Source organism: Pelophylax lessonae (assembly GCF_965119305.1).
Source record: "Pelophylax lessonae genome assembly, chromosome: 5".
Classification (NCBI taxonomy): Eukaryota; Metazoa; Chordata; class Amphibia; order Anura; family Ranidae; genus Pelophylax; species Pelophylax lessonae.
Genome location: NC_138772.1, coordinates 2,219,515 through 2,243,287, shown reverse-complemented (window position 1 = coordinate 2,243,287; position 23,773 = coordinate 2,219,515). Strand labels below are relative to the sequence as shown.

The 23,773-nt window shown below is 46.7% G+C and overlaps 1 long non-coding RNA gene across 1 annotated transcript in view; it reads left to right on the top strand.

The window, feature by feature from the left end:
* LOC309555482 overlaps positions 1–23,321 on the top strand; it is a 49,721-nt gene extending 26,400 nt beyond the window's left edge. The window contains exon 2 of the long non-coding RNA XR_014225272.1: positions 22,912–23,321. This is a non-coding gene — a long non-coding RNA (uncharacterized lncRNA). The remainder of the gene's footprint in view (positions 1–22,911) is intronic.
* The last annotated feature ends 452 nt before the right edge of the window (positions 23,322–23,773 follow it).

The window sequence follows — 23,773 nt, the reverse complement described above, 5'->3', positions numbered from 1 at the left end:
GGGGAAGGAGAGAGAGAGGGGAAGGAGAGAGAGGGAGGAAGGAGAGAGAGAGGGGGGAAAGAGAAGGGGAGAGAGAGAGGGGAGGGAGGTAGAGAGAGGGGAGAAAGAGAGGGGGAAAGAGAGGGGAGGGAGGAGGGGGAGAGAGAGGGGGGAGAGAGATAGAAGGGGAGAGAGAGAGGTAGAGAAATAGAAGGAGAGAGAAGAGGGAGGGAGAGAGGGGGTAGAGAGAGAGAAGGGGAGGGAGGGGGAGAGAAGAGAGAGAAAGAGAAGAGGGAGAGAGAGGGGGGTAGAGAGAGAGAAGGGGAGGGAGAGAGAGAGAAGGGGAGGGAGGGAGAGAGAGAGAAGGGGAGGGACGGAGAGAAGGGGAGGGAGGGAGAGAGAAGGGGAGGGAGGGAGAGAGAAGGGGAGGGAGAGAGAAGGGGAGGGAGAGAGAAGAGGAGGGAGAGAGAGAGAGAAGGGGAGGGAGAGAGGGAGAAGGGGAGGGAGAGAGGGAGAAGGTGAGGGAGGGAGAGAAAAGGGGAGGGAGGGAGAGAAAAGGGGAGGGAGAGAGAGGAGGGAGAGAGAGGAGGGAGGGAGAGAGGGAGAAGGGGAGGGAGAGAGGGGGAAGGGGAGGGAGGGAGAGAAAAGGGGAGGGAGGGAGGGAGGGAGAGAGAGAAGGGGAGGGAGAGAGGGAGGGAGAGAGAAGAGGGAGGGGGAGAGAGAGAGAGGGAGGGATATAGAGAGAAGGGGAGGGAGGGAGGGAGAGAGAAGAGGGAGGGGGGGAGGGAGATAGAGAGAAGAAGAGGGATGGAGGGAGAGAGAAGAGGGAGGGGGGAGGGAGATAGAGAGAAGAGGAGGGATGGAGGGAGAGAGAAGAGGGAGGGGGAGAGGGGGGAGGAGATAGAGAGAATAGGAGGGAGGGAGGGAGAGAGAAGAGGGAGGGGGAGAGGGGGGGAGCGAGATAGAGAGAAGAGGAGGGATGGAGGGAGAGAGAAGAGGGAGGGGGAGAGGGGGGGAGGGAGATAGAGAGAAGAGGAGGGATGGAGGGAGAGAGAAGAGGGAGGGGGGGAGGGAGATAGAGAGAATAGGAGGGAGGGAGAGAGAAGAGGGAGGGGGAGAGGGGGGGAGGGAGAGAGAAGAGGGAGGGGGAGAGAGAGAGAGGGAGGGATATAGAGAGAAGGGGAGGGAGGGAGGGAGAGAGAAGAGGGAGGGGGGGAGGGAGATAGAGAGAAGAAGAGGGATGGAGGGAGAGAGAAGAGGGAGGGGGGAGGGAGATAGAGAGAAGAGGAGGGATGGAGGGAGAGAGAAGAGGGAGGGGGAGAGGGGGGAGGAGATAGAGAGAATAGGAGGGAGGGAGGGAGAGAGAAGAGGGAGGGGGAGAGGGGGGGAGCGAGATAGAGAGAAGAGGAGGGATGGAGGGAGAGAGAAGAGGGAGGGGGAGAGGGGGGGAGGGAGATAGAGAGAAGAGGAGGGATGGAGGGAGAGAGAAGAGGTAGGGGGGGAGGGAGATAGAGAGAATAGGAGGGAGGGAGGGGGAGAGGGGGGGAGGGAGAGAGACTTCCAGTGTAATTCTCTCTATCGTTTTTCTCTCTACACGTTTTCCACTTAAAATATCTTTACTGACATAGATTGGCTTGTGGATTTGTGATTTGTGGAGTTCAACATGGCTGCACCCCCTAAAGGGAGTGTGCCGAGTGTTCCTGGCCGATCGTTCGGGGGTTTATTCTATAATTATTACTTGGAAGTGTACCTGTCATCAGATATATTTGTCATGCAGTATCTTCAGTAATGTGTCAGTGTGACCCTATTATCATCAAAAATGGGGTTATCTGTGTTCTGCCTTCAAAAAAAAGGTGCCAATAATGGCATGCTGCGTCCCATTGACTTCAATGCAAAAACGCCCCCTATTAACATCGATAAAAAAAACGCTCCCTATTGACTTCAATGCAAAAACACTCCCTATTGATTTCAATGCAAAAAACACTCACTATTGACTTCAATGCAAAATTGCCTCCCGTTGACTTCAATGCAAAATGACGTCCCATTGACTTCAATGCAAAAACACTCCCTATGATTTCAATGCAAAAACGCTCACTATTGACTTCAATGCAAAACTGCGTCCCATTGACTTCAATGCAAAATCGCGTCCCATTGACTTCAATGCAAAAACGCTCCCTATTGATTTCAGTGCAAAAATGCTCACTATTGACTTCAATGCAAAAATACTCCCTAATGACTTCAGTTTAAAATTACGTCCCATTGACTTCCAAGAAAAAACACTCCCTATTGACTTCAATGCAAAATTGCATCCCATTGACTTCTATACAAAAACACCCCTTATTGACTTCAGTGTTAAGTGGCGTCCCGATGACTTAAATGCAAAATCAATGTACTTCAATGAAAAACTTCAATGTAAACCCCCCTCCCCCCCATTGCCTTTTAATGCAAAAACACTTCCCATCGACTTCAGTGCAAAATTGCGTCCCATTGACTTCAATCCAAACCATTGACTTCAAGGCAAAAATGCCTCCCTTTGACTTCAATGCAAAATCGCGTCTCATTGACTTCAATGCAAAAATGCCCCCTATTGACTTCATTGTTTTCTGCGTGACTTCAGTGCAATCCCCCGACTACATTAATTACATTTTAAAAAAAAAAAGTTAAGCCTCTAAAGGCCCACGCCTCTAAACACTGTGACACTAAACGCCCGCGCATGGACACCTAGGCTAATATAGAGGGGTGTCTAGAGGCAGGAAAAAGTAATCCCTTCAATACCGGGCACTGTCACCCCCTTCCTGCCCAGGCCAATTTTCAGCTTTCAGCGCTGTCATACTTTTAATGACAATTGCGCAGTCACACTGAACCCATATGACATTTTTATCTTTTTCAGTGAGACGGATAGAACTTTTTTATGGTTTTAATCACCGCTGGGGGTTTATGTTTAGTTAAACAAACCAAAAAAGACCAACAATTTTAAAAAAACAAACCGTTTTTCTTAGTTTCTGTTATAAAATTTTGCAAAAAGGTAATTTTTCTCCTTCACTGATGTGCGCTGATGAGGCTGCACTGATAGGCACTCATGGGCACTGATGAGGCAGCACTGATGGCTGCCTCATCAGTGCGAGGTCCCACCAAAGATTGGAGACCTCTGCCTGTCCTTGGATTGGGCCGTTAGGCTCTTGGGTTGTGTCATTGGGCTCTTGGATTGGGTCACTGGGCTCCTGGATTGGGCTCATGGGTTGGGTCATTGGGCTCATGGATTGGGTCACTGGGATCTTGGATTAGATCTTTGGGCTCTTGCGTTGGGTCATTGGTCTCTTGCGTTGGGTCATTGGGCTCTTGGGTTGGGTTATTGGGGTCCTGGATTGGGTCATTGTGCTCTTGGCTTGGAACATTGGGCTCTTGAATTGGGTCATTGGGCTCTTGAATTGGGTCATTGGGCTTTGGATTGGGTCACTGGGCTCTTGGGTTGGGTCATTGGGCTCCTGGATTGGGTCATTGGGCTCGTGGATTGGGTCACTGGGCTCTTGGATTAGATATTTGGGCTCTTGCGTTGGGTCATTGGTCTCTTGCGTTGGGTCATTGGGCTCTTGGGTTGGGTCATTGGGCTCCTGGATTGGGTCATTGGGCTCCTGGATTGGGTCATTGGGCTCTTGGATTGGGTCACTGGGCTCCTGGATTGGGCTCATGGGCTGGGTCATTGGGCTCGTGGATTGGGTCACTGGGCTCTTGGATTAGATCTTTGGGCTTTTGCGTTGGGTCACTGGGCTCTTGGGTTGGGTCTTTGTGCTCTTGGCTTGGAACATTGGGCTCTTGAATTGGGTCATTGGGCTCTTGGATTGGGTCATTGGGCTCTTGGATTGGGTCACTGGGCTCTTGGATTGGGTCACTGGGCTCTTGGGTTGGGTCATTTAACTCCTGGATTGGGTCATTGGGCTGGAGCATTTGTAGTGCTCTTGTTTCAAACTAGCCCCATCATACAGAGATGTTGCTCCCAGTTAAAGAACCTACTTGGCTCCTAATCAGCACTGCCGAGGATTGAAAGCTCCCGTCATTGATGTACACATGGTTCATCCCCCAGTGACTGCAATAAGGAACCCATGTTTGGTTTTGTAGACCTTCTCTGGTGTTTACCAATAACATCATTGTGATATTTGGCACCTTTAATCCTGATGAAAGTGTTTGACTTCGGTGTGTTACGAACATTGATCTCCCTCCTCCCCTCCTCAATGAAGACGTTCCTCATCCATATATCACCATGGCCCCCCTATAGGTCCTCCGCCTGCTGTAGACAATTTCTGATGGATGGCTATGATTACCAAACTGTTAGCGCTGACGATACACAACTAATTATTTCGGGCTAATTAGAAATACGTGTCAGGTGTGTGCGAATGTTCCGAGCAATTGATGGCCGAGTTCCGATATGGTGCAATATAAGCAGGACTTGTTTATGGAATATCTTCAACATAAAGCAGAAATTTAAGCTCACTGTTTTTGGATCTTATGAGCCCCCCGACTTCTTTCTTATAACCCTCAATGGTTTATAATGATAATAAATGGAATGAGACCCCCAGATGTTCCCCATGGCCTCACTTCTGTATGTAATATTGCAGATAAGTACATCAGGAAATGTTTAACAGACAACTTGACTGAGGGTCCTTCTGTCCACCTACCTCCACCCTAACCAATGTAAGAAAAATATACAACCTACATTGCTTGGAGCAGGAGGTCCCCAAACGTTCTAAACAAAGGGCCAGTTGACTGTCCTTCAGACTTTAGGGTGGCCGGACTAGGGCCAATATGAGTAGAAAATGTCCTGGCGTCCAGTGGGAGTAAACAATGCCCTATCTTTGGTGTCAGTAAAAGGTCTAGTGCCTCATTGTTGGTGTCAATGGAAAGAATTCTGCCCCATCAGTGTCGTTGGGAGGAAATGTGCCCCATTGTTGGTGTCAGTTGGAGGAATTGTGCCCCGTTGTTGGTGTCAGTTGGAGGAATAGTGCCATATCCTTGGTGTCAATGGAAAGAATTCTGCCCTATCGGTGTCAGTGTGAGTAATAGTGCCCTTTTAGTGTTAGTTGGAGGAATAGTGCCCCATTGTTGGTGTCAGTGGGAGGAATAGTGCCCCATCATTGGTGTCAGTGGGAGGAGTCGTTTCCCATCATTCAGCTTCGGGTGTGGCTGCTGGAAGGTTCTCTGGCTGTGTGTCTGTTGCTGCTCCAGGTGATCTGTGTAAGAGGGTGTGAGGTGAAATCCCTCCCAGCTCTCCTGGCCCCCTTCTGGGGAAGCCATGGAGGCCAGCAGGGCCTCTCCTGCTGGAGGCTCTCAGACATCCCCTGGGCGGATGGATGGCACCCCTGCTCCTGTGCAGCCCGTGGTTGGTGATCTCTCTGCACCTGGTGAGGATGAAGATGCTGGATCCATTCGGGAGCGAGTGGTGGCCGGGATCAAAGTCCTCAATAAGGAAAGAGACAAGCTCTACAAGCTTAGAGCGGATTTAAAGCGCCTGAGAAAGCAGCGTGAAGGCTTGTTCAGCAAGAACCGTGGATCCATGGATTCAGAGGTCCAATTAGCGAAAGTCCGTGTGGATCATCAAGAAACTATCGTGGCCATGATGGAAGGCAGGGATGGTCCCTTCAGGGAGAAGTTTTGCAATGAACGGAGGTTTGCAAAGATGGAGGTGGAGGAGGAGACCCCCGGTTCTGACCCCCTTCCCCCTCAAGGTGAGGTAAGCAGCCCATTGCCATCTCAGGGCTCAGGAGGCATGTTGAAAGTTATACAGGTAATGGAGTCTCCAATGCAGGAAGATCAGCTGGTGTTTGGTGGTGTGGAGGACTTACCTGAGAGTGTACCTGATAAAGTAAAGTATATAAAGCCCCAGCTTACAGATAAAACAGTTTTTGTGCCTTTTAGCACCTTGCCTAGTGATGGGTTTCCTATTGACACTCCGGGTGATTCCCCTATGCTCAGCAATGTTGTGCCTGCTGCTGATGTCTCTAAACAGGAAAAGTTGTGTTTAAAAAATGACATTTCTGCTGAAGAACCACAAAACCCAGAAGAGCCGATTAACCCCCCTTCTGCTGAGCTTAAAACTATTTCAGTCACTGTTGAACAGGACTCTACAGCGCAGCAGCAGGAAACATCTGGTACTGCATCAGAAACAGTTATACCTAATAACATTGCAGGCATGGTGGATCCCACCATTATATGTGGAACTGATAATGCTGCTTGTTTAGGCCAAGCTGGTAAAAATAATAATAGTAGTGTACCTGATAATGTGACATCAGTGTGGGGTCTTGGCCCTAAAAAACCTACATTTGCACAGGTGGTAAGCTGTGCTCCTGGCAATATCACCAAGCCAGGGTTACAATCAAGGAGGAGCTCTGCTTCTAATCAGGGTTTTCCCTCGCGGGCTGCCACTATGAGCACCATTGGATCTGGTATTGGATCTATGGCTTCTGCTGGGGGTCCAAGGCGGAACGTAGTCCTCCTTAAATGGGAAGGTGGTGCAGTCCCTCTAGCAAGGCGTATGGTGGTGGACCTGATCTTAGATATGGGTTTTGGGGCTAATGACCTATATGCCCTGATACATGTGGCTGGAAGCCGGGAATACACAGTTAGTTTCACCAGACCAGAGGGTCTTGACTTGTTCTGGGAACGATATATGGCTCGGTGCAGGTCAAGACCCGAATGGGAAGGTCTGGTGCCAGTGGCAGTTTCCCAAAGGTCAACAGTGAAGAAAATTACTATTGTCCTTACAAATGAGAGTGTTCCTGCTGGGGACTTAGAGGTCTGGTTGAGAAATTATGGGGATGTTTTGACCAGGCCGGATAAAATTCATGATGAGCGTGGCATCTGGACTGGGGGTTGGTCGGTAACGGTCAGGTTGGCTAGGGATGGGAATGTTGTCCGTCACCTGCCCTCCTCTGCTTTTATAGGGAGGGATAGGATGACTATTTTTTATCCCGGTCAGCCAAAACTGTGTCACCGCTGTGGAGAAAAGGGGCATTTTAGCTCCTCTTGTTCAGCACTGATCTGTTCAGTGTGTCGGGGACAGGGTCATGTGGCCAGGGACTGCACCCAGGCGATAAGGTGCAACCTGTGCCTGCGCCTTGGCCACCCCTACAGCCGATGTCCTGAAGCCTGGCATAATATGGATAGAGAGGTGATAGATGATCTGTTAAGGCTGGACAGGATGGAGGATGAGGCCCCTGTTGTACCACCCTCCTCTGCGGTGACTGACCCCCCTGGTCTTGTGCAGGATCCCTCCCTAGTCCCTGTGCCCACCCCTCCTGTATCTGTAAGTTTTCCTTCTGTGTCTGTCCCTGTGTCCCCCCAGCCTACTGTACCGGCTCCTCTTGTGTCAGAATCTGCCAAGTCTGTGCCCCCTGAGTCAGTTATTCCCGATCAGTCTTCCCTTCCTAAGTGTGACCTTAAAGAAGCCCCCCACCCACCAGGAGTGGTAGAGGGTACCAAAAAGGGTGCTGCTGCGGCTTCCTCTGTAAATAAGTCTTCTGTGAAGACTTCAAAGAAGAAGAAGAAAACAAGAGATGAAAGCATCTCTGAATCTGACCTTCAGTACCTGGAGGAGAGAAGGAAGGTTGTGAGGCGGAAGAGACAGACGGTGAGGACGGAACAGGGACAGGATGCCTCAGTGTCTGTCCCCAACCGTTCTAGGGCTTCTGCTTGGGATATCTCCTCATCTGGGGATTCTTCTGAGCAGAATTCAGATATTGAAATGGAGTTGGAGGAGGCTTCAAGAAAGAGAGAGGCTTCTGGTGATGAGCAGCAGAGGGGAGCTAAGAAGCAATCCACCCAATAACCCAAATGGCGGTTCCCCCTCCGTTAAAAGTGGTGACAATAAATGTCGCCAGTATTAAGTCAGTAAGAGCTCGTTCTATGGCCTTATTTTTGTTCAGCCAATTAGATGCTGAAATTTTATTTTTGCAGGAGACTAGGCTCACCTCCTTGGCAGATATTCATATGGCCAAGAGAGAGTGGAGGTATGGTCCATCTTACTGGTCTCTTGCGGCCGAGCCTTACGGCGGGGTGGCGGTGTTGTTTAAAACCGGCATGGTAACTGTCCGGCGGGTTATTGAGGTGGAGATTGGGAGATGTATGGTCTTAGACGTTCTTGTGGGAGGGCAGGACCTGCGCCTAATTAATATTTATGGGCCGCACACAAAGTGGGACAGGAAATGCCTTTTTACAAGGATCAAGCCATTTCTTTTTACATCCCGGCAAGTGGTTTTTGGAGGTGACTTTAATACTGTGACTAGGCCCAAGGACAGGAAGGACTTCAATGACCGGCTGGGATATGATAGCGTTTTTTTAAATATTTGGTTAGGGATGCTGGTCTTGTGGATGTGCACATTAAGCACCTCCCGGATGACACAGGGTTCACCTTTCATCGAGGTAATAGTCAGAGTAGGATAGATAGGTTTTTTTTGAAGGAGGCCTCTGCTTTCTCACCCCCAGTGGTGCAGGCGGTGGAGTTCTCTGATCACTGTATGCTATCTGTGGTCTTGAATGCTTCAGATTTCCCTCAGAGGGGCAAAGGCATCTGGAGATTAAATTCGACTCTCCTTGAGGAAGAACATGTTAGACAATCCTTTGAGGAATTCTTTCAGGCACAGGTGACCATCCTGGACTTTTGTAGCAGCAAGGCTGAGTGGTGGGAGCTGACCAAAAAGAGGATTGCTGGATTCTTCAGGGGCCTAGCCAATAAAAAACATTTTAATAGATACATGACCTACCAACGTTTGCGGAGGAAGCTGGATATTCTTGTCTCGAGAGGAGGAGATCCTGGGGCAATCTCTGAAGTGAAAATCCTCCTCAGGAAGTGTCAATATGACCGGCATACCTCTTTGGTTCTGGAGCGGGACTATGGGAAATACCACTCGCCTGACCCTTACCAGAACTGCAAACAGGGTGTAGCTGTTAAGATGGTCGTTGGCCTTAAGGATAGTACAGGTTCCTTGACAAAGTCCAGGTCAGGGATCCTGGAGGTCGTGAGGTCTTTTTATGCTGAACTTCTTGGGAGGAAGGAGCTTGACCGAGACAAGATGGAAAGCTTTTTGGACTCTATTCCAGGTCTAAATGGTGGAGATGTCCCTTTGATGAATTTGACAGAAGAGATCACAGTTGAAGAGGTGACGAGGGCAATTGAACAGCTTGCCATCAAGAAGTCACCTGGACCGGATGGTCTGACGGCTGAGTTTTACAAAGCCTTTAAGTCTATTCTGGCCCCACATTTGGTAGAGATTTTTAACAGTTGTCTTGCTGAGGGGGTGCTTCCCCCTTCCATGAGACACTCAGCTGTGATTCTTCTTTCAAAAGGTAAAGATCCTTCGATGATTGAGAATTGGCGCCCCATCAGCCTTCTCAATGTCGATAGAAAGGTGCTGGCGAAGATACTTTTCTGGCGCCTATCGGCAGTAGCAGAGTCTTTGCTTTCTCGCCATCAGCACTGTTCGATCCAGGGTAGGAGCACCTTCACAGCGGTTTTAGCTGTCCGGGAGGCCTTGGAGCAGTGCAGGGCTGCAGGCTGGGGAAAGTATCTACTGGCATTGGATCAGGCAAAGGCTTTCGATCGTGTCAACCATGAGTACCTGTGGTTGCTCTTTAGTAAGTACGGTCTGCCGGGTGGTTTTGTCGATTGGTTAAAAGTTTTGTATAAGGGGGCAGAAAGCTTCCCTCTTGTTAATGGTTGGGTTGGACAGTCCTTTGAGGTTGGTTCTGGGGTGCGCCAGGGTTGTCCGCTGAGTCCCCTGCTCTATGTGTTTGCAATCGACCCCTTCATCAGGAGACTAGAGAGCAGCATGTTGTGTGGGGTACCAGTGGGAATCCCGGGTGAGCCGCCTTTGAGGGTTGTTGCCTATGCGGATGATGTGTCAGTGATTGTCACTGGGACAGATGAAGCGGAGGAGGTGGTCTCTCTGACATCACGGTACTCTGAAGCATCAGGCTCCAAGATCAATCAGGAAAAGAGTGACGTTTTTTGGATGGGAAAGGAAGGTGAGGGGTTTGATCTCCCGGACACTTTTCCAGTGCCCCAGGAAAAAATTAAGATATTAGGCATTGAATTTGGACCTGGCGATTATGGCCTCAAAAACTGGGAAGGCAGGCTGGAAGTTGCCAATACTAAGGTGGTCAGCTGGAAGAGATGGAAGTTATCTCTGAGGGAAAGGGTTGATCTGATTAAGACTTACCTGATACCGATCTTCTTGTATGTCAGCCCTGTCTGCATCTTGCCAGTGTCTCTCTATGCTAGGATCTATAGTGTGTTCTTCCAGATGCTGTGGGGGAACAGACTGAACCCCATCAAGAGGAATGTCACCTATCTATCCAGGAGGGAGGGTGGCTTAGGTATGGTCAACCCCGTTCTTTTCTTTTCACTGCTATTTCTCAAGTTTAACATTGGTAGTATGCTTGCAGTGAAACCTCCTGGATGGGCAGGCATGTTTAGATCTTGGTTTAGGCCTTTTCTGCGACTTTGGGAAGAAGGTGGCCAAGTGAAGAATCTCAGGGGTCATCGTGGTCAGCTCCCAGCCTATGTCGCTCCGTGTCTGAAGTTGCTGCGGCAGTGGCGACTGTCGGCTGAAGATCTCAGATCCGCTCCGAGGAAAGTCCTTATGAGCCGAGTCTTGAGTGAAGTCTTTCATGACCCACTGGCCTTAAGGGATTGCCCAGGCCCAATTTTGAGGGAAGGGTTAAGATTGATTAATTTGGCTAGAGTCCCCCTTAAATTCAGGGATCTGGCCTGGTTGTGCTTCCACGGGAGGCTCTATGTTCGGGGCAATTTGAAATTCCGCAGTGGGATGGATCGTGGTTGTCCTCGGGAGGAATGTGCAGGTGAGGAGGAGACTATGGACCATTTTCTGCTTCGTTGCCCTTTTAACATAGAGGTGTACAAACAGGTAGGGCGGGCCCTCGGTGTTCCTTTCCTCTCCAGGCTGGGTTATGCTGAGTGGGTGTACGGAGCATTCAATACTGGTGGGGGCTTTTGTTTGGATACACTTTTTTTAGTTAGTTTAGTAGTCCGTTATTACACATGGAACGCACGGTGTCAGGTCACCCTTCGGCGTAAAATCCTTCCTGTTCAGGTGGTGGTGTGTGACATTCTGCATGAGGTGGGGAAGATTCGGGCGCTTGAGAGAGACAAGTGGGGTCAGAGGGCTTGGTTGAAGGCGTGGAGGGGTTTCAAGCCTCCCTGACTGCCAGGAGTCTCTTTCCCGGGTGTGGCTTTCTGTCTCTTATCACCCTAGATTTTTTCTTAATGCTCAGTTTTTGATAAATGGCTGCATACATAGGTGATGGGTTGTGCCTCTTAGGCCCTCTCTGCTGCTTTATGTAAATAGTTTTCTAAGAATGTTGGAAGTGGATTATGTATATATTGTATATATTCTGCACATGGATGTGAATTCCTTTGTTTTTTTTTTGTTGGAATATTGTACTATAGTTCTGTTTTTTACTTTTGTATAAAATATGTTGCTTGATTCTTTTCAATAAAAGATCAATAGTGACCCATCATTGGTATCAATGGAAGAAATTATGCCCCATTGTTTGTATCAGGGGGAGGAATTATGCCCCATTGTTTGTGTCAGTTGGAGGAATAGTGCCCCATTGTATGTGTCCGTAGGAGGAATAGTGCCCCATTATTGGTGTCAGTTGGAGGAATAGTGCCCTTTTATTGGTGTCAGTGGGAGGAATAGTGCCCCATTGTTTGTGTCAGTGGGAGGAATTGTGCCCTTTTGATGGTGTCAGAGGGTGGAATAGTTCCCCATTGTTGGTGTCAGTTGGAGGAATAGTGCTCCATCATTGGTGTCATTGGAAATAATTCTGCCCCAATGGTGTCAGTGTTAGGAATTGTGCCCTTTCACTGGTATCAGTGGGAGGAATAGTGCCCCATTGATAGCGTCAGTTTGAGGAATAGTGGCCCATTACTGGTATCAATGGAAGAAATTATGCCCCATTGTTGGTGTCAGTGGGAGGAATTTTGCCCTTTTGATGGAGTCAGTGGGGGGAATAGTGCCCCATTGTTGGTGTCAGTTGGAGAAATAGTTCCCAATCGTGTGTCTATGGAAAGAATGCTACCCCATCTGTGTCAGTGGGAGTAGTAGTGCCACATTGTTGGTGTCAGTGGGAGAAATTGTGCCCTTTTGATAGTCTCAGTGGGAGGAATAGTGCCCCATTGTTGGTGTCAGTGGGAGGAATAGTGCCCCATTGTTGGTCTCAGTGTCAGGAGATATGCCCCATCATTGGTGTCAGGGGATGGAATGGTGCCCCAAGGGCTGAATAAAAGCAATTAAAGGGACGCAGTTTTGGAGTTTTAGACTCTATACATAGATATTGTTGCCCGTCTTGACTGAAGTATATGCAGAAGCCTTCCAGCAAAATGAGCTTCCACCTTCAATGTACACCGCCACGGTTATCCTATTACCTAAACTGGATACGTATCCGGTGGCATAAGTATCGGCCAATAAACAGACTATAAAATACTGGCTAAGGTTCTTGCCATGAGACTCGACTGGGCAATTCTTTCCATTACCCCCCCTGATGAAATGGGCTTTATGCCTGACAAATCCCCATCTATAAACCCCCGCAGGATGCAGATCTGGGCGCAATTGCACGGGTTTTCTCCTGAATCGAGTGCCTTGTCTTCTCCTGACAATTCCAAGACCTTCAATTCCATAGAGTGGCCGTTCTTACAATCTTCGCTTTGGCTTTGGAGACAAATTTAGAAGACTGGTTTCCATTCTATCCTCGCACCCCGGCTCTAATCTTCTCATAAATGGTATCCTATGACCTTTGTTGACTTTGTACAGAAGACCCAACAGGGATGCCCATTGTCCCTTCTATTATTCGCTAATGTGATAGAACCTCTGGCTCTGCGATTTCGGCAAACCCAACTCTTTAAGGCGTAACCACCGGGGGGCAGGACAGGAAGGAGTGGCCTTCACGTCGAGGATATTATTTTATATATGCAGGACCCTCACACTACTATAGATGTAGCTTTGCACATGAGTGGACTTTTTGGTTCCTTTTTGAGGCTGAAGATAAATTGGCCGAAATCCTCACCTGATGTCCCCCCCTCTCACAGTAACCTACATTGCTTAGAGTGGAGTTCTGGCCTATTTTGCAACTTTAGTGATTCCTGGATTGCTCGCTATGCTGATCAACAATTGGGCATTTTTTTTCGGGGGTCCCTTGTACTTCCTCCTTCTCCCCCCTCTGTGGCCACGGCCACCGACATCACTTCCGCCTTTGCATTGCATCCTGGGAGCTGTTTGTCATCACTCTCAGGAGGCTGGAATCAGGAAGAACTCCCAGAACACTCCCTGGAATCAGGAAGAACTTCCAGAACACTCCCTGGAATCAGGAAGAACTCCCAGAACACTCCCTGGAATCAGGAAGAACTCCCAGAACACTCCCTGGAATCAGGAAGAACTTCCAGAACACTCCCTGGAATCAGGAAGAACTCCCAGAACACTCCCTGGAATCAGGAAGAACTCCCAGAACACTCCCTGGAATCAGGAAGAACTTCCAGAACACTCCCTGGAATCAGGAAGAACTCCCAGAACACTCCCTGGAATCAGGAAGAACTCCCAGAACACTCCCTGGAATCAGGAAGAACTTCCAGAACACTCCCTGGAATCAGGAAGAACTCCCAGAACACTCCCTGGAATCAGGAAGAACTCCCAGAACACTCCCTGGAATCAGGAAGAAGGACACAGCAGATTACACTGTGGCTTCAGATGCCCACATCCAAGATGGCCGCACCCAGACAGCGTTTTTTTGACTAAAATCCAATACTGTACAGTATGTACATGTATGTATGTATGTAGTATGTACATGTACATGTAAGTATGAGAATAGCGGTTCTGTAAAGGGCGATAGATTAGTATTATAGGGGTATTTTTAGTTAAAAAAGGTATTTGAGGCCCGAAACTCCGCTTTAACCTCTTCAATACCGAAAACTTTACCCCCTTCCTGCCCAGGCCGATTTTCAGCACTGTCACCCTTTGAATGACAATTGCGCGGTCATGTGACACTGTATCCATAAAAATTTTTTATCATTTTGTTCACACAACTAGAGCTTTCTTTTGGTGGTATTTAATCACCCCGGAGGTTTTTATTTCTTGCTAAATAAATTTAAAAAGTCCGAAATTTAAAAAAAAAAATGCATTTTTCTTCTTTTCTAGTATACAATTTTGCAAATAAAAAATCTTTCTTCATAAATTTAGGCCAAAATGTATTCTGCTACATTTCTTTGGTGAAAATAACCCAAATCAGTGTATATTATTTTAGTCTGTAGGAAAGTCCACAAACTATAGGATATACAGTGCCTTGCGAAAGTATTCGGCCCCCTTGAACTTTGCCATCTTTTGCCACATTTCAGGCTTCAAACATAAAGGTATAAAACTGTAATTTTTTGTGAAGAATCAACAACAAGTGGGACACAATCATGAAGTGGAACGAAATTTATTGGATATTTCAAACTTTGTAAACAAATAATGTGGCAAAAGGTCGCAAAGTTCAAGGGGGCCGAATACTTTTGCAAGGCACTGTACATCTGAAAATCCATTAATCCTGATGTACTGATGGCTGATCTCATTGAGGCCCGAAAACCCCAGGACAGTACAAATACCCCCCAAATCACCCCCCATTTTTTGGAAGTAGACAGCCCACGGTATTGAGTAAGAGGCATGGCAAGTTTTTTGAAGTCGTATTTTTTTTTTTTGTCCTAATATTGTGGAAAATGAAGAAATTTAAAAAAAAAAAATTTTTATTTTTTTTTTTTTTACATTCTCTCAGTGCAGTACAGCGTTATCAAATAATGGGTGTAGCGTGACCGTACGAAAAAAAAAATGTTTTATTTTTCTGATTTTTTTTATTTTTCTATTACATTTTGTGTTTACTTTTATTTATTTATTTTTTTTTTACACACACACTGTGACCAGAGCAATATAATGTTACCATAGTAACACTGTACTACTCTGGGGAAATGATCAGGATTTTTTTTTTTTTACATTATGATTGCTTATAGCAGTGTAATACATTGCTATAAGCAAGCATTTTACTGTATGAAACTGATTCATTCAGTTTTTTTGATTAGCCATGATTGGTCAAAGCCAATCACATGGTGCAAATGGGCTGAAAAGGAATACAGGATGTTTTGGGAATAGATGGGGGGGGGGAAATACTTATATGACTTCATACAGCAGAGGAGGAAATGAGAATAAGTACAAACCCGATTCCAAAAAAGTTGGGACTCTGTACAAATTGTGAATAAAAACAGAATGCAATGATGTGGAAGTTTTAAATTTCAATATTTTATTCAGAATACAACATAGATGACATATCAAATGTTAAAACTGAGAAAATGTATAATTTAATTGATTTTACATTTCATGGCATCAACACATCTCAAAAAAGTTGGGAGAAGGCCATGTTTAGCACTGTGTGGCCTCCCCTCTTCTTTTTATAACAGTCTGCAAACGTCTGGGGACTGAGGAGAAGTTGCTGAAGTTTAGGAATAGGAATGTTGTCCCATTCTTGTCTAATTCAGGCTTCTAGTTGCTCAACTGTCTTAGGTCTTCTTTGTCACATCTTCCTCTTTATGATGCGCCAAATGTTTTCTATGGGTCAAAGGTCTGGACTGCAGGCTGGCCATTTCAGTACCCGGATCCTTCTTCTACGCAGCCATGATGTTGCAATTGATGCAGTATGTGGTCTGGCATTGTCATGTTGGAAAATGCAAGGTCTTCCCTGAAAGAGACGACGTCTGGATGGGAGCATATGTTGTTCTAGAACTTGGATATACCTTTCAGCATTGATGGTGCCTTTCCAGATGTGTAAGCTGCCCATGCCACACGCACTCATGCAACCCCATACCATCAGAGATGCCGGCTTCTGAACTGAGCGCTGAGAACAACTTGGGTTGTCCTTGTCCTCTTTAGTCCGGATGACATGGCGTCCCAGTTTTCCTAAAAGAACTTCAAATTTTGATTAGTCTGACCACAGAACAGTTTTCCACTTTGCCACAGACCATTATAAATGAGCCTTGGCCCAGAGAAAACGCCTGCGTTCTGGATCATGTTTAGATTTGGCTTCTTTTTTGGCCTATAGAGTTTTAGCCGGCAACGGGGAATGGCACGGTGGATTGTGTTCACCGACAATGTTTTCTGGAAGTATTCCTGAGCCCATGTTGTGATTTCCATTACAGTAGCATTCCTGTATGTGATGCAGTGCCGTCTAAGAGCCCGAAGATCACCGCCATCCAGTATGGTTTTCCAGCCTTGACCCTTACACACAGAGATTGTTCCGGATTCTCTGAATCTTTGGATGATATTATGTACTGTAGATGATGAGAAACTCCTTTCTGATATTGCTCCACTATTTTTCGCCGCAGCATTGGGGGAATTGGTGATCCTCGGCCCATCCTGACTTCTGAGAGACACGCCCACTCTGAGAGACACGCCCACTCTGAGAGGCTCTTTTTATACCCAATCATGTTGCCAATTGACCTAATAAGTTGCAAATTGGTCCTCCAGCTGTTCCTTATATGTACATTTAACTTTTCCGGCCTCTTATTGCTACCTGTCCCAACTTTTTTTGGAATGTGGAGCTCTCATGAAATCCAAAATGAGCCAATATTTGGCTGACATTTCAAAATGTCTCACTTTCAACATTTGATATGTTATCTATATTATATTGTGAATAAAATATAAGTTTATGAGATTTGTAAATTAGTCTATTCCTATTTTACTCACAATTTGTAGTGTCCCAACTTTTTTGGAATGGGGTTTGTAGAACTATAAGAGCCCATTCATGCAAGCCCAATCTTCTGCAACACATTAAACACATGCGCGTTGTATGTAGGCAGCCCATTCATATTACATTACACAGGCATAGTCCACTGTGGTTGCTAGCGGTGCACCAAAATAAAAATTGTGGACCAAAACCGAAAATTCAGGATGCACTTGGCCGAAAACCAAAACCTAAATGGACTGTTTAACCACTTTCCGCCCTTGCTATAGTGGAATGACGGCTATGGTGTGTGCTTTCAGTGCTGGGAGGGTGTCGATAGAAGTCCTCCCGTGATCGCGCTGCTTACGTGCCCCCTGGGATGTGTGGGTGGCATGCTCTGTGATCGCTGAGTCCTTGGGATCACCATTTTTTCTGATAACCCTATCTTTAGCCAATGTATCGGTGCTTCCCTAGTGGTCGCCCCGAGAAAGGCCATGGAGTGCATGTAGACAGGAAGTGGCTGCAAAGAGGCTTTAGGAGATCAGCAGCACTGAGATACAACAAAGACAATTGATAACGGCCCCCAGTTCTTTTAGAAATTCCTATATAATAATTCATTTAGGGTTTTCACTGACTTTAAGTCCCATGAATAGCCCCAGAAGGGGGACATTTTCCCGTAAGTCTCCTCTCCCAGTTGAAGACTGCGCTGTCTTTATGGTCGTCCTCCCCTTCCTCCCTTCCCCCGTTTTCCCTGCTGGTACCTTACAGGGAGGATAAATTGCTGGAGCCCCAAAAAAATAATGTGTGTAAACCTGTAATAGTGAGGACGCAGATGGCGTTTTACAGCACGCTTCCAATCCAGCAACAGCGAGCGCCAAACTACCTAATGGCACACATGTGGCGTGCTTCGGCTTATTATTTCTACATATGCCGCTATTGATGTCTCTCCGAAACCTCCCGGATTCTCCTAATCACACACATTCCGCCCTTTGTTCCTGAGATACCATTGAAGTGAGAATTGTCATTCATGTAATCGGTTACAATATTCCCATCTTTCTGTTTTCTGCTTCTGAGTAATATCCGGCTGGGTTCTGTCTGCGAAAAATCGTCGCTTCCTAGAATTAAAGACTCGATTGTCCCCTCTGTCCCGAAAATCTGCTCCTTCATCCATGTGAGGAGCCCTGCTAGATGATTATGGACTATTAGCTACAAATTATCCACAATATACACTGAACACAATTATAAATGCAACACTTTTGTTTTTGCCCCCATTTTTCATGAGCTGAACTCTAAGATCTCAGACTTTTTCTACGTACACAAAAGCCGATTTCTCTCCAATATTGTTCCCAAATCAAAAAAGCACTGTAGAAATGGATCAAAAGCAAACCGCATTGGTGGGATCCAGGCCTTGGCCTCAACCCAGGGCAGGTGAGACATGAGGGCTCTAATAAACCTCGGATCTCTCCATAAAGAGAATTTGTCACAACAAAATGGTACAGTTCCCTATGTGATATATATATAACGTTTTTTTTTTTTTTTTAAATCAAGAAAAAGCTTTATTGAGAAAAAATCACACCATTACATTGAATAAATGAAACACTGTCGGATGGCAGCATCAAACCATAAACAGTACATAGTCCACACCATGCCACAGTCCCCCCAAGTTTATCACACATAGGTACAGTTCCATCCACAGAGAAGAGAACATAGTATATGGAAATGCAGGGAACTCCCCCACCCCAGACATTCGAACCAGAAATCAACAGAAGTACCACCCAAGGAATTACAATAACAAACGGTCCAGAACGAGATCATCAGGGGCCATGCCCGGACTGTTCAACCATACTCCCCATACCTTTGAGAATTTCTGAGGCACCCCCCGATGCTGGTAGATAACCTTCTCCATACGTAAAGTAGAACCCATCTGTTCCAGCCACATCCTATACGTAGTTGCTTCCTGTGTTATCCAGTGTCTCAGGATGATTAAACGGGCCTGAAAGAGCGCCCAAGTGGCGGCCTCTCTCAGAAACCTATCCTCCACTATCGACTCCAGTATCCCAAGAATACAGTGTCTGGGATCCCTAGGGATGTCCACCCCCAGAGCCCCATTAATGGCAGATATCACCGTGGACCAGTACCTGTGCAACTTTGGACATCTCCACAACAAGTGAATCAAGTCCCCTTTATATATAAAGTTTTAATTAAAAAGAAAAATAGTTACACCTAAGCAACTAAACCCTTCCCCCACATACATACAAAAATAAACATCTCGGAGGGGCACCTACATGAGAAAACATCAATTGAGGTATATATCGCCGCACACACTGCAGTGAGAGGAATCATTCCAAGACCATTATTCACCGGTAACTGAACTGATGACCTGTGTCACTTATGGAAAAATAATGTATGGTACCGCAGTTTGTTGCATGGGCAGTTTTAAATCTTGACAGGCTGGATATCTACACTGAACAAGATTATAATCGCAACACTTTTGTTTTTACCCCCAGTTTTCATGAGCTGAACTCAAAGATCTCAGACTTTTTCCATATACACGAAAGGCCGATTTCTCTCAAATATTGTTCACAAATCTGTGTTAGTGATCACTTCTCCTTTGCCGAGATAATCCATCCACCTCACAGGTGTGACATATCAAGATGCTGATTGGACAGCATGATTATTGCACAGGTGTGCCTTAGGCTGGCCACAATAAAAGGTCCCCCCCCCCCCCTCCCGCCGCCTTCCACAGCTCGCTCGGGTCTCCCGTCTCACCGGGAGACCCGGGCAACCAGCCTGCACGGCCGCCAAAGACCCGATCAAAGCCGCATTCGGCTCTGATCGGGTCTCCATGCAAGAACCCGGAAATTATGTCATGACATCACTTCCGGGTACTCGGCGCCAGATTAAAAAAATGACAGCATTCAAAAGGAGGGGTTTAGGGTCTTTTAGACCCCCAGATCCCTCCACAACAGTACCTGTCAAAGAAAAAAAATTAAAAAAAGTTTTTCAATTGTATGAAAATATCGGCCGATACCGATATTCAGTGGCCAAAATATCGGTATCGGTATTGGCAACGAAAAACCGATATCGGTCGATCACTACTTTCTACTAAAGATCTCTTTGTTTCTTATCTCTGCTTTGCAGGGAAGAGAAACAGGGAGAGCATTTCCTCTGTACAGAGCTCTGGGTTGTGATTGGACATAGCTGGTCAGCAGGTCCTGCCCATAAATCATTCAATTGTTCAATCACAGCAGAGTCAGCAGGCAGGGGCGGGCGCACACGCCCTGAAGCCAGAAGAAAGCCGCAACATACAGGTACAGTAATGTGTCTGTACGAGCCTCCCGTCCTTAGTGTATGTACTGCGGCAGGTCGGCAATCGAATGTTATATATAGATGTATACATTAGGCCAAAAAAAGCGACCACTGAGGAGGGAAGAGGACAGAAGGATTGGGGTCAAAGTAAAGGACAGTTCTGGGGACACACAACGTTTCTCTGCCAAGCATCTGAAAACATTATAATTGATGTTCTGCACATCGGCTCTTCATACTGTAAATGTATTTGTGCTGTCCCCGGAGTTCTCCCTCAGTCACATGACTTTCCCCAGCAGGGTACATTGTCTTCTCCTGACCTGTAATCATGGATGGTGAGGAGCTGTAAATGGAATTTATGGGGTGATGAGACGACTGCTGGAGTTTTCTGCCCCCTAAGCGAGGCTGGCGGATGTCATTTGGTGGCCTCCAATCATTGCACCTCGCAGATCTCCATCACCTTATGTATCATCTCTGCCTTTTCCTCTTCTCGCTGTGATCCCATCATTGGCTGACTTCTAAATCTTTTCTATTTAGACTCTTCCATTTCCTCTGTATTGGTAGCTCTGGACACACTTACCTCTAGTCTGTGCTGGGAAGTCATTCCACCTGGTCTAGACCTCCCTTATCTACCTGGACCTCCCTTATCTACATGGACCTCCCTTATCTACCTGAACCTCCCTTATCTACCTGAACCTCCCTTATCTACCTGGACCTACCTTATCTACCTGAACCTCCCTTATCTACCTGGACCTCCTTTATCTACCTGAACCTCCCTTATCTACCTGAACCTCCCTTATCTACCTGGACCTCCCTTATCTACATGGACCTACCTTATCTACCTGAACCTCCCTTATCTACCTGAACCTCCCTTATCTACCTGGACCTACCTTATCTACCTGAACCTCCCTTATCTACCTGGACCTCCTTTATCTACCTGAACCTCCCTTATCTACCTGGACCTCCCTTATCTACCTGGATCTCCCTTATCTACCTGAACCTCCCTTATCTACCTGGACCTCCCTTATCTACCTGGACCTCCCTTATCTACCTGGACCCCCCTTATCTACCTGGACCTCCCTTATCTACCTGGACCTCCCTTATCTACATGGACCTCCCTTATCTACCTGAACCTCCCTTATCTACCTGAACCTCCCTTATCTACCTGGACCTACCTTATCTACCTGAACCTCCCTTATCTACCTGGACCTCCTTTATCTACCTGAACCTCCCTTATCTACCTGAACCTCCCTTATCTACCTGGACCTCCCTTATCTACCTGAACCTCCCTTATCTACCTGAACCTCCCTTATCTACCTGGACCTCCCTTATCTACCTGGACCTCCCTTATCTACCTGGACCTCCCTTATCTACCTGAACCTCCCTTATCTACCTGAACCTCCCTTATCTACCTGGACCTCCCTTATCTACCTGGACCTCCTTTATCTACCTGAACCTCCCTTATCTACCTGAACCTCCCTTATCTACCTGGACCTCCCTTATCTACCTGGACCTCCCTTATCTACCTGGACCTCCTTTATCTACCTGAACCTACCTTATCTACCTGAACCTCCCTTATCTACCTGGACCTCCTTTATCTACCTGGACCTCCCTTATCTACCTGAACCCCCCTTATCTACCTGGACCTCCCTTATCTACCTGAACCCCCCTTATCTACCTGAACCCCCCTTATCTACCTGGACCTCCTTTATCTACCTGAACCTACCTTATCTACCTGGACCTCCCCTATCTACATGGACCTCCCTTATCTACATGGACCTCCTTTATCTACCTGGACCTACCTTATCTACATGGACCTCCCTTATCTACGTGGACCTCCCTTATCTACCTGGACCTCCCTTATCTACCTGGTGTTCCTGGGGTGAGGGGGCAATAGATAGGTAGTGCTGGAACCCTGGAATGGTCCTCTTGGTCTTGCAGTGATATATATACAGGGTGTCTGGATTCCGGAATGGTCTCTTCTATACACCAATCCATTCCCATGGTTACCTTGGTTTGTAATGTATATAATATATCTGAGATTGAAGACCACACCACGAGGTCATAGTCCAGATACACGTTTATTGCACTATACATAGGTGGAGGACTGTACAAGAAAGTCCTTCATCAGGACTTGACAATAGGAAACAATGTATAAAAACTGGACTGAAGACACAATGTATAGGGACTGGACTGAAGATACAATGTATAGGGACTGGACTGAAAATACGATGTATAGAGATTGGACTGAAGACACAATGTATAGGGGCCGGACTGAAGATACAATGCATAGGGATCCGACTGAAGAAATAATGTATAGGGACTGGACTTAAGACACAATGTATAGGGACTGGACTGAAGACACAATGTATAGGGACCGGACTGAAAACACAATGTATAGGGACCGGACTGAAGACACAATATATATGGACCGGACTGAAGACACAATGTATAGGGACCGGACTGAAGACACAATGTATAGGGACCAGACTGAAGACACAAGGTATAGAGACCGGACTGAAGACACAATGTATAGAGACTGGACTGAAGACACAATGTATAGGGACTGGACTGAAGACACAATGTATAGAGACTGGACTGAAGACACAATGTATAGGGACCAGACTGAAGACACAAGGTATAGAGACCGGACTGAAGACACAATGTATAGGGACCGGACTGAAGACACAATGTATAGGGACCGGACTGAACACACAATGTATAGGGACTGGACTAAAGATACAATTTATAGAGACCAGACTGAAGATACAATGTATAGGGACTGGACTGAAGACACAATGTATATAATATATGAATGAACTGATTGATACATATTGTGATCTCTTGGTCATGTTCCTCTCCCCTTTTGTCTTCCAGAGACGTGCCAGAAAGGTGAAATGTTGCCTCATCTCCACCGGACTCTTCGTCCTCCTTGTGGTCATCATTATCATCGTCGCCTCCGTCAAAAATTAGCGGAGGACTCCGACCTGTGTTCCCTTCATTGGCTTAATCCCCTTGTAGTCCCCGAGTTTTCCCCTATCTTCACTGTGACTATGATATGACCGACTACTGATAACTGACACTCAGGCTGGTGTATGAGAACACAGGAACCTCTAGGGTGGGTTAGAGAGTGAAAGCATGCATCTGATTGGTTGGTGCTGGATTACCCACAAAATCGTTTCTTTTGTGTTTTATACATCAGCCTCACTGACATATATTCTATTTATGGCTGGAACTTTATCTGTGTTCTTTGTGTTAACCAAATAAAAATAAAGTATAACAAGCAAAGAATATGTGTTATGGATTTGTCACCGGAGAGGTACCAGATTGTCACTAGCCCATTTCAGTATGTAGCACTGCCCCCTTGAGGGTTGCTGGTTTTACACACTTTTGGATTCCCCTAGGTTACCCATAGCAACTGCAAGCAGAAATCTGAGCACTTGAGGTTCTTGGCTCAGTCAATGGACCAGTCTAGGGGTTTTTATTTTATATTGATGTAGCACCCTACAGGTAGGTGCTAGGCAAATTATAGTGGGTCTTGGCTGCCTAACAGCAGGGCCATGATTTTCAGCTGGGCTGTCATGTCTCCCAGGTGTTGCCATTGAGACTGGGGAGTCTCCCCACTGGCTCCATGAGAGGGTTCTCATTGGGCAGTGGAGGAAACCCAATCAGTGGAACATTCAGGCTTGTATTTACCCCAGGAAGGTAGATTCTGCCGCACAGGATTCTGGGAGTGGGT